The sequence below is a fragment of the Taeniopygia guttata genome, chromosome 5 (assembly GCF_048771995.1).
Source record: "Taeniopygia guttata chromosome 5, bTaeGut7.mat, whole genome shotgun sequence".
NCBI lineage: Eukaryota > Metazoa > Chordata > Aves > Passeriformes > Estrildidae > Taeniopygia > Taeniopygia guttata.
Window position 1 is genome coordinate 40,246,106 of NC_133030.1, and position 11,918 is coordinate 40,258,023.

Here is an 11,918-nt window from a genome sequence, read left to right on the forward strand (position 1 = left end):
GTTACGTTTCAGAGGAGATGCAGTTTGATTTTTGCCAAACACACAGAGTAAATTGATCTGCTCATCTTTCTCCCAGTGAAGTATCTGATATATTTAGTTGGAATGCGATTGATTTAACCTGACAACACCTACTAAGTATCATGTGGAGTTTAGCTTAGGTATTTCATAATAAGCAGGTCTTAAACTTTCCAAATGCATTTGAATTTTGGCACTTTATCATAGTGTTTGTTTTTAAACTATAAAAATGGGCTATTTATAGTCTGTGAACATCTTGCTCTCTATTTGTAAGCCAAGGCCTGCGTAAGTAGCTCACCACCCCCATCAAGTGGTAAGAGATGATTAAGTACTGAAATTTTCATTCATTTTGAAACCTATGCTGTCTTCCAACAATAGGTTCAATTTCTTCTGTGTGAGCTTTTGTTCTTTTTCTTTTAAGTAAAAAGAAAAAAATAGGCTTAGACTTTTATTAAAAGAGAGATGTGCTAATACAGCTTCCCATTTCCTGGAGAAATTCTTCAGTTATTACTGTTGGAAAGAACAGCCTTTCCCCTCCTCCCCCCTTTTTTTAGAGGGCAAGGGAGAGAGGTAAGGAGAAAGAAACCATGTGTCCAATAGACTTTGCATTTAAATAGCTAAAATCTTCAGTGCTTTACTGAGGCTTTAAGCAACCTGGTCTAGTGGAAGGTGTCTCTGCCCATGGCAGAAGGGATGAAACTTGGATGATCTTTAAGGTCCCTTTCAACCCAAACCTTTCTATAAATCTATGATGAGAGATTGGCAGATGAGAGCCCTGTCCACACAGCCTTTTACACAAGGCAAAGTAAGCTCTATTCTGAGGGTATGTGATCATTCCTAAGAAAGTTCCTAAATATGCTATCCCCAGGCAGAAGCACGGTTGCTGCTGAAATTAAAACCAGGTAGACGGTGTATTACCTGTGAAATGGAATTTGCAGTCTATAATTGAAACAAAAGCACAGCATGTATTCAGTAAACTTGACATTTCCTGGAAATGCCAGCCTAAATGTACTTGTATGGCATTATGTAGGCTTTTGTTTCTCTGCATGGAAAATGGTCGTGATGGGTCAGATGTGACTTCTACCATTTAAGACTCAGTACTGTTTTTTTCTGGAACTACCACTGGAAAACTGAAAATTTATATTTTGAGCTGGCTCCTGTTTTAGTGTGCTGGCAGCCCTGCAGATATCACTTCTAGAAATTTAACTTTCCCAGATGTTGCATGAAAGGTCTGAAGGCTGAAAATAATCTGACAGATTCACTAGATAGGGCTAAATTAATCTAGCACCATGTCCAGTCCATCACTATATTTTCCTTCCAACTCCTCTTGTCTTCCTCCTACACCCAGTTTTATTTAAGGGATGGGAAGGAAAATCACAGATTACTTTAATTTCCCAAAGGCAAATGCAGACATCAATGCAACCCTAGTTACCCTAGGCACTGACTGAGACAGCATCACTTTCTGATAGGAGAATACTGTATGATTTTGTAAGTTAGAATTGTTTCAGATGGTAATGGGTTCAAAAAAAAGACCATTTACTGTAGGTAAACTTTATGTTTGGTATTTTTAAGTTTCACAAGTGTCAATGTTTCAGTTTGGTTTCTCTGTATGAAAGAATATGAATGTATGGGACTCGGGCATTTTAGTAAAGCAGTAATCTCCAAATTTTACTAGAATGGGTATTTTAACCACAGACATGGTATTTTTTTGTAAGATTTGACTTGCTAGATTTTTAAAAAATCTGGTTTAAATTTTAGAATATAGTAATTTCTTTGAAAAACAGAATACAGAAGGCACATTGTTCAAAAGATGGTTAGCAGCAGTAGAATTTGTGTCCTTTGTAACGGAAGGTATCTTCAGATAGCACCACTGTCTTCACAAATAGCAGCAATCTGAAATAGGACAACAGAAATTAAAATAATTGGCATTATTTGCTTAAACGGGGCAACATTAGTGGATTCTCCTTTTCCTATAAATAAAATAAATCTGAATCAATTGGCCGGAGTTGGAGCATTGAATTTGCTTTTCTTCATCCCCCTGCTCCCATGCTCTGGAGATCCATGATGGTGAATGCCTGCCTGCAGGTGGCAGTAAATTTATTCTGAAGCTTCTTGATGGTAGTTTCGAATTTTCTGTTTGGATCCTGTGAGATTTTTTTTTTCACGGTTTTTCTTAGTTATAGTACAACTACTGGTTTTAATCCTAATGCATACTAATTAAGGGATATTTGGAAAGAACAGTACTCAGCGTTCTAAAGGAGGATTATCTTCTGCTACTATACTGTGAAAGAAAATCACTATGTAAAGGCTTAGGAAGGAACAGAAATGGATTAGATTCTGTCCAGTTGCCATAGAAACAAAATATGTAATTAAACAAAATTAAATACATCTCTTACACTGATCAAAGTGTTAAGGAAAGGTGGGACAATGCAGTGAGTGTTTTAACCTGCAACACCAAACCCAGAAATAAAAAGAGGGTTCAGGTTTGTTTTTCTAATGCACTTTTCACTTCACTTTTTGTGCTTGGTTAACTAAAACCAAAAATGCTTTGCTTCCTAGGGTGAATCTGTAAAAAAGGAGTGTCAATAATAATCAGCAGTAAGTAATGCAGTGCAAATTTACGTCAATACTATTGCAGGTTAATAACATTAATATTATGTGATACTAAGAATTCAATTAAATTAATCTTAAGCACATACCTTGGAAAAAAGCTAAACAGTATGAACAGTTTAATTACAATTTTAAATAATTTTTAATAGATCACTTCAATGTTCTTACTTCTATAAGATTATGCAGACAGTTTCTTACCCTTGCTCTATAGCTAATAAAGTCAATTTCTTAACGAAAAATGTGTGTCAAAAGAACTTCCTTTTAACCAGATAATAAGTGCTGTGGATTTAGGATGTTTCAGAGCCCACAGTTAGTTCCAGGTGCCAGGAGAGGGCACTTTGAGGTTTCTCTTGGAACACTATTTACTTTTAAAAGAAGTTTAAGTCATGTTCTCAGACTTTATGTTCTTATTCTTCTGCCATAAGATTTCACGACTTAAAGTTCAGAAATGTAGCAGTGATTGTTACTTCTCTTTGTTAGCTTAACCCTGAAGGTGACTACATTCTGCTATTTATAAATTGAGGAGACTTATTTCCATGGTAAAATCTCTTATTTAGCACATCTCAGTGTGTGGCCCTGGGAGGTGGATGGAAATTGGCTGGCTTTGTATATCACATGACCAACACTACTCTTAAAAAAAAATTATAGAATTATGGTATATGATTCTTACCTTTATTTCCTTCGGAGAGAAGGAAAAGTCAAAGAAATTCTGCACTCAGTTCAATGTATGACTTCAAGTTCAGATGATTATGCCAAAACATGGGTAAAATACCAGAATCTACCTTATACAGACAATATTGACCTTGGAAGTACTTTATGTGGCACATCTGCATTTGCTTGCCAGGTTTCTATATGGAATGAATAATTTATTACAGTCCTGCTGAGGACATAGCAGCCTTGATTTAACATGTATCCCCAAGGCTCTGCAGCTTTGGGTGGAAACAAACTGGAGGAAACACTGAATGGACACAGAGCCATCTCTGCTGCAGTGTATCCAACATCCCCCCTCACTTAAAACTAAAAGGAAAATGGAAAAAAGGGAGAAAAAGACTGATTGATAGAATTTTCTGGGGTAGGAATTTGAGATCTGCCTGCCTTTATTCCTCAAGCAGCCAGTTGCCTCGTCCTCAGGTGTGTCTGCGTGTGTTATGTTTGGCTGTATTTACAACTGATTTCTAAAGCATTTGAAGCATTAGTCCAGCTAACAAACTCTATCAGTGTAAGTATCTTAAAAAAAAAAAATCCCTCAAACCCTAGAAAAGTGCATTGTTTCCCCCCCCCCCCCCTTTTTCGGGGGAGGGGGAAGCAAGGCTAGGATTAGGTTGGGGATGTTTAAACACATTTAAATCCTCAATATTTTAGGATACCTGCCACTGGTATGACTTCTGAAGGCACAAATTTTTAGTTTTTCAACAGACAAAGTTGCTTGGAGTTTCTCATAACTACAAAGCCTACTGTAACTAATAAACTCTTTCTTAAGTGTTATCAGTTGAAATTTTGTATTATCTCACAGTAACAACTGTCACAATTTACCTCTTGCCTTAAATTAACACCATATTGTGCTCCAACAGTGTGCTCAGGATCTGTAAACTACCAAGTTCCTAATTTTCTGAAGCTAACACTACACTGATGTTCTTATACTTATGTTATTACAAATTTCTTGACTCCTAAACCATCTACAACTTCCTAAAGGCTGAGTCAATTCAATGTTCTTTTGACCCCTGACTTTGTTTTAACCAACCAAATAATTTGCTGCCTTTCTTATAAAAGAAGAGGTAGGGAAGGGCACATGCCTAAAACGTTGGGAGATCAAAGCTGAAGGTCCTTTTCAGGCATCTTTTCAGCCTGTTTTTCAAGCCTCAAGCAGTTGAGTAGCTCAATCTTTTCTCAGTGTGGCTGCTACCCTGCTAAGTGGCCTGAATATTGGTGGTACCCTAGAAACGGCAAATTTAGGGTGAGCCCAATCCCTGAAACATGTGGGGTTGGTTTGGTTTTTGTTTTTGTTTATTTTCTGCCTAATCCCACATGGTTTGTTTCTTACATCTGTTGCCAGGTTTTCTGAAGCTGGAGGCAGCCAGCAGAAGGCACTGGGTGCTGTCTAGTGGCAGAATTATTCAATATAAAAAAGTCCTACATGGTGGTGGTAGCCACATACTGAAGTGCTTCCAGGAAACATTAATGATAACATAGGCAACAACTTCAACTAGTGAAAGTGCAAGTCCCTGAGATTTGGTGCTGAGGACAGTCCCTGCAGGTGTGGGATGCACAGCTCCAGCGCCTGTCCAGAAACAGATGTGTGTTCGAGTCAGAGATGTTGTAACCAGCTGCAGGTGATGACTCTCTGTGTTTGCTCGTCTCAAAATTAGGCAAAGCTTTGCTACTCGGTTCTTAGGTACTACTGAGAGTTTGGCTCTTAATCCCTGCACTCATCTGTCCCCACTTGTAAAATAGCACTTCCTTGAGGGGAAGCCATAAGGTTTAAGATGTTTGACATTGATTTATCAGATTATTTGGTTGTGGGGAACCTTAGAACTAACAAAAATAGGCAGTTATGTTACACAGAATGTATTCTGAGCACGACACAGTAAGTTATTTTGCATTTAAAACTGTGAAGCAGGATCTAGTTTTTAGTCATTCGAAGGGTTATTTTATTGGAATGATCCTTGGATTGAAGAACAAGAATAATTATAGTTAGGCAAAATCTGTGTATGGTATGTAAACACTAGCTGCCTTTTTCAATTTTTTTACCATTTTAATAGCAAGAATCAAATCACAGAGCAGTTTTGTGAGTATATAATTTCTGGCTCCAAAACTCACTTGTGATGAATAGCCTAAAACTCAGCACCTATGGGAAGAGTTGTGAGATTATGTGGTAAAATATATTGTTAGTTGCACAACATTTACTAAATTCCCATCTTTGTCCAGGGTCTTTTATTCTCTGATTGTGTGGTCTTGCTTCTTGTATGACTGGAGTATTCATTATATCTCTAAATAGAAACCAAAGGAAAGCTTTTTGGGATGAAAAGGATTTTTGGTTTGGTGGGGTTTTTTTTTTGGGTTTTTTTTTGTTTGTTTGTTTGGTTGCTTTTTTTGGTTTTTTTTTGGTTTTTTTTAAATTATTCCAGTGTTTGTATTTTAAATAGTTTGAGATGCATATAAATATTCCTAATGATTAGGCAGTAGTCAGCCAACTCCAACTTGCCTACAAATGAACATTTTTAATCAGGCTTCATCTGAATGGGGTTCTATCATAAAAATTTCACACACAAACTTGGAGAAAGCTTATTGTTTCTCATTTTAAATAATGCTCATTCTTTGTGGGTTTCTGGCTGGTTGATTGGTTTCGTGGTGGTGGTGGTGGTTTTGTTTCCCTTCCTGGGATATAAATAACCCAGTATTGTTTGAAATTGTATAGAATAATCTTTTTTTCTTGCTATGTAGGATTCAGGGTGTGGGTGGTTTATTTTACACTATAATACAAGAAATATTTTTGTCACAGAGGACTGACCATATCCCACTTATATTTTATTTTATGAAGAAGGCTATCACAGCAAGGGCTATCTCCCAATATCTAGTATCAGGCTAATCTCATTATCTCAATTTTAACTTTGGAAATATTCAGAACCAGAATGTTAGCAATCACATTTGGTGATAATAATGTGGAAAAATTTTCAACACCACCAGCTTCTGGGATTTGGCATCCCTTCCTTGGAAGGAGCTATTCCAATATGAGTGGCAAGCCGCTTCCGTGGCCTTAAGGTTAAAACCCCCCAGTCAGGACTGGGCAGCAGAGCATTCCTGGTGATTTAAAGGCAAGAAGTGGATGTTGTAGTTGGTGGAAGAGGAGCAAAAATGACATTAGCCTCAGCCCTCAGGTCTCTTCTAACTCCCTCCAAAGGGAGCAACAACACAGGCTGTTACCTCCCACCTACAAACTCTCACTTGCTGTAGCAAAGTGCTTTCTCTGAATCCCCTTGCTGCCTTGTCTGATGTAATTAAAGCAGATAAAGAACATTTTAGAGTGAAAGGACTGATGGACAAACAGCTGGTATAGCTGTATCAGTCTCATTTGCTTGGAAAACTATACTAGGTATGTGTATTTAATATCTAAAATAGTGAGCAAGGAAACCTAAGCCAAGAATAGGGTTTTGTTCCTTTTACTTTTTTTTTTCATAACTTTTATAATGCTTTATGCATTAATTATAAATTTAATCCTAAATACTCATAGTACTGTCTGCTATTTTATAGCTATCCTGTGGTCTATAGATATGTCAATTCTTTTCTAAACTGATGTAGTCTAATATAATTGCAAAAGTAATATTATGGCTATATTTTAGGGTTTTCTGCGCTCTCAGCATATTTAGAAATTTGTTTTTTATGGTTGGTGCAACCAGTTGTAATATGTATAATAGATAATTGTTTTCTTTGTGAGTTTTTTTGAGTGCTGTGAATAATTCTTTAAAAAAGCAGAAAAATAAATATGGTTTAGTGATGCTTGACACCAAATGATGGGAGTTTGCCTGAGGAGCTGCAGGCCTGTGCTGCACTTCAGCAGCTTATATACTGCATTTATAGCTTTGCTTTCAGAGCTGCATGTACAGCTTGGCCACAGGACAAATGTTGCCAGTGAGCTATGATGATGGAGTGTGCAGGCAGCTCCCAGGAGGTACCAGTGATCACAGCACCCGCATGTTGTGTCAGTGTCTCTACCTGAAACTGTGGCAACAAGTTCTCCTGTGAATGCTCTTTTTATTTGACAGTAGAAATGAATAGACGTGTTTGAGGGAAATCCCATAAAAGCTTAAAAGCCCCAAATCCCAAATGGGGTAGAGATCAGTGCAGCATGCTGAGCACTGATTGGATCCCCATCTGATGCTGTGCAGCTCAGGATTCCCAGTATCTGAAGAGAAGTAAAATCCTTTATACTATCCTCAGCTCTTTTTTTTTTTTTTTTTTTTTTTTTTTGGTGGTATTAGCTCCATTAAGTGATAATTCAGAGTGTCTGAGTGCTTCTCTTACTGGGATCATAAGAAACCAGGAACTCTCGGTGCAGAGCAACAGTACACTAATTTTGAGAAAGATATGTAAACCCAAAGGATACGAGTCTGTATTGCTGGTATGACTTGCAGAGGGTAAATGTAAAGAGAAGAGTGCTACTCTAGTTGTTCTGAATGCCTGGTATTAAATTCCAGCCATTTAGCTTTTGTTTTTTTATGCTGTAGCTAAGTCTATTGATGTTATTTCAGCTCTGTACATATTAGGTAGTCTCAAAATAGGAGGCCTATTCTTTCATACCTGAGAATACTGTGCATGAACTTTGCATTCGTGCAAGGCCTTGCTTACATGGAAGTAGAATTGCAGAGGTATAAAATTAGGTTTTGTGGATGTACAAATTCTGGAGGATTAGTCTTTTGGTGATTAGGAAAGAGGGAGAATAATCTGTCTTCTCTCTGATTTTTTATTTGGAACTTGTGTACTTCTGTAACAACAAAGCTACTCTGTGTTATTGGTGATGTCCCCTTGATGCTGGTAGCTACTGGTGTGAGCTGTGGCATAAATCAAAATGTCTGTTGACTTTGTGTAAGAGAGAATTTATATTTTAATGCTTTTCATAAGAGCTGTGTAGGAAAGCTATAGGCTTTTTTTTTCTTAGTGGTATGCAAATTAAAAGTCTTGGTGACTCCATAGCAAAATCCAAGATCTCTTCCCACAGCTGCCTCATGGTGCTTGGCCTGTCAGACAGGCCTTTGCTGAGACATGAGCCCCCACCTTGAGCATGGGCAATGGGAATGGTGAGCTTTTTGCTGCTGAATTTGTCACAGGTATGCTAGTGGATGCTGTGACAGATGTGGAATGGCATGGTGCTCAGCTCCAAGGGGGCAACAGGTCTGTGCCCTTGCCAATGGCCGTAGCAGGAACACAGGAGCCTGCTGGTGACATGCTGCTCTTATATGGATCCACACTAGAGCTGCCACCATTGTACCAGGCTGCCTGTGCACAGTAAACATACTGCTCATAAATCTAGATCTTGCAAAGGAGGTAACCCTGAGCTAGACACAGCTGTAGCCGTCCTTGCCCACTCTAGACTCACAGGCTCAGGCTGTGAAAGGGGTTGTTTTCAACACATGTTGAATGATGCATTGCTGTACAGTGTGGTAAGGGGTGTTTATGTATGTTGTGTTGATCTCACAGTTTTATTCCTTCTTACCTTATGAAAGTTTTAACTTACTCCCTCCTTTGCCTTACCTGTACAAGCTAAAGGTACAGCCTATGTACAACTGTATCTGAAATTTAATCATCGTCTGTTGGTAGCAAAGGTCATGTGTTCTATGAACATCCCATTCCTGGGTGCAGTAGATGAATTTATCATGGAAAAAAACCCACATAGTATTTAAATTGGTAATTTATAGTTTAGAGCAACAGTATGTGGCAAATGCATATTGGAAAATATGAAGAAATGCAATATGCACGATAGAGCTCTGTATGTGTTGATCTGTTTTGCTCTTAGTCACACGCTTTTTCTTTTTAGAATTGTTCCATTTTAACAGCCAGTGCGCATGCTGCTGCTTAGCTAAAGGAACACTTGCAAAAAGTTGTGTGACCTGGGTATTCTGACAGATGACTTTTGCTATTTTTTGTTATCAGATGCTGTATTTTCACTTTTATTTCCAGTACAGATTTGTATTACAATGGCTGCATTTTTCTATGAAGGACAACTAATGTACTAAGCAGTCAAACTCAGGGCAGTAATTAACCTGGGAGAGATCAAAGGGTGCTCTTCTAAATCCAATCAATTTGATGGTGGTGAGCAAAGCTCACAGTCTTTCTTTTGCCTTGGTCTCCTATGAATTTTCACTCATTTGCTGCAGGGCAACTGCTTTCTTGTCAATGCAGTGCACTGCTTGAAAAAAGTCCAGTTGGATGTAACAAATGCAATTTCAATGGGCTTAGTAGAACATCTACTCTTTCACTTAACCTTTCCCTTCAGTGAGTGACTCACAGGAACAAGAAATTCCTTGAGCAAAGATTTCTCCAGAACCAATCAAAATGCACCAGGGGTACAGTGTGTCTGAAGCCAGTGGCGTGTTCTGAGATATTAATTAGTCTGGGTCTTTGCTGAGTGATAGCGCAAACTATGTATGATTTAAAAGGGGAGAAGAAAAAAGTGAATATGAAGAACCAAATACTCTGATGAGAAATTGCAGGGCTGGAATGGTAATATTAACAGCCCACCACTTATATGGTCAACAGAGAGATTTCTTCCTTAATGTACCCTGCTGAGATAAATTATCTCTTGAAAACTATTTCAGCTCAGAATTTTTATGATTCCATTACTTCAATGATTTGATTTCATTATTTGATTTCATGATTTCAATATCTCAGTATTTTGGTTGTTACTTGAAGTCCTGGTGTCTCTCCTTTCTTTGTCATATATTGTCAAGGACAAAATATTGTAGGACAAAAAAAGAGGTTTGATTCAAGCTCCTTTTCCTTAAAAGCAGAGGTTACTGGTGCACTCTACAAGAAGAAAGATGATGGGAGCACATATGTGTTCCTGTCTGGTGTGGATGGAGAATGAGGTGGCAGAAAAGGAGATCCTTGCCCAACAAGGAGGACAAGGTAACATCACCAGTAACCCCAATGCTGCACTGAGCACTACGGGAGGAAATAATGGAGGGAATTTTGCACACCGGAGCAGAAAGTAGCACAGAAGTTGCAGGATGCCTTAGGATGAAGTGGAATAAAAAGAAAAGAGCATCACACTGCAAAAAGAGTTCCCCAGCCACAGTGTTTCCTTCCCTTTACTGGTTTTCTCTTGACCTGCCTAGTGAAGACTATTTTGAGCATCTTTTATGTGCGAGAGGGAGAAAAGAGATGAGGGTGGCTTCTCTATGGACTTAGACCTCTGTTACTACATGCTGATCTGAATTTTGATCCCTGTAGGATTCTCCCACTCTCTGGTTTTATGTGAACTGTTGGTAGATTATAGAGGCAGTGAAAGGCTCTCTCCCCTTGCCTGGCTGGAAACTGGGTCAACAGCTTACTAAACTAAGGCAGAGCTTGCTTGCTTCTAGTATTGGTGGGAGAATCTGAAAATACTAATAGTTCACAGTTAGCTAAGAACATGGAAAAGTCCTCTGACCATGAGATCTGTCATCATTTAAAAGTCTGCTCATTTTCTTAAGTGTTTGTGAATGATAGAAATCCACACATGTTTTTCCTATAAGTTATCCATAGACATTCTTTGCAGCAGGTTTTTTTTTTGTTGTTGTTGTTCATGCCTTTGTATTACAGAATGTTCACGAATGTTCTCAGTCCTGATTTAACTTATCTATGCTGATGGGAGAACTGCACCTTCCCCCCAGTCTGCAACATGTTTCTATCCTGGAAGGCCAAAAAACTTCTGTGTTCCAGGCACTGTCTAGTTGGATACAATTGTTTTATGGTTGGAGCAGGGGGGTTGTTTGTTTTGTTTTCCTTCCCATTGAATGCAGCAATTGTTGTACACCACTGTACAGTGTACATTGCATTGTCAAATGCTGAGGCAGGGGTTATTTTCTTGCTCTGTAACTCTGGTGGGCTGACTGAATCCTTAGGACGCACAGACAACCTGCAAATGCAGTGGAACAGAACTGAACTCTGTCATTGTAACTATTCTAATGGAGTTGTTTCAGCGCCAATACTGGTCGTCATTTTCAACTTATGAGCAATCTCTTTGAGTTTAATATTTAAATTGCCAGACAATTGTAAAAACATTTAATTCAAGTAGCCAAAATGCAACTTATTTAATGTGATATGATGGTTTTTAAAGACCTGTCTTTTAAACTGAGCCCATTTGCATTAAACAAAGAGCACATTTTCTCTTACTGCTTAATTTCTTTTCCTACTTCTATTCTGAACTCCTTTGTAGTGACAACATCTGAGCTCTATGTAAAGCTCAAGTGCTTGTATGTTTACATGAATGATGTGATATTAAGTGGTTGACCTGCCTATTATAGAATTTGTAAGGCACAGAATTTTTTATTACACAGCGATAAATGTCACACTATGGAGAACTGAAGATGCTGCTTCCCAGTAGGAATGAAGCTATTTGTAAGCCAGCTGTAATATTATAAATACAAATATTTTTTGCTTTTTCATTCAAATAGAATTAAATCTTGATTTCTTTTTCTCATCTCCTCACGATACCAACCAGTACTGAAGAAAGTGATTCTGCTTTATAGTTGGATGTATAACAAATATATTAAAAAATGTAAGAAAAATTATTCTAGCCAAAGCCTGCTTTAGTTAAA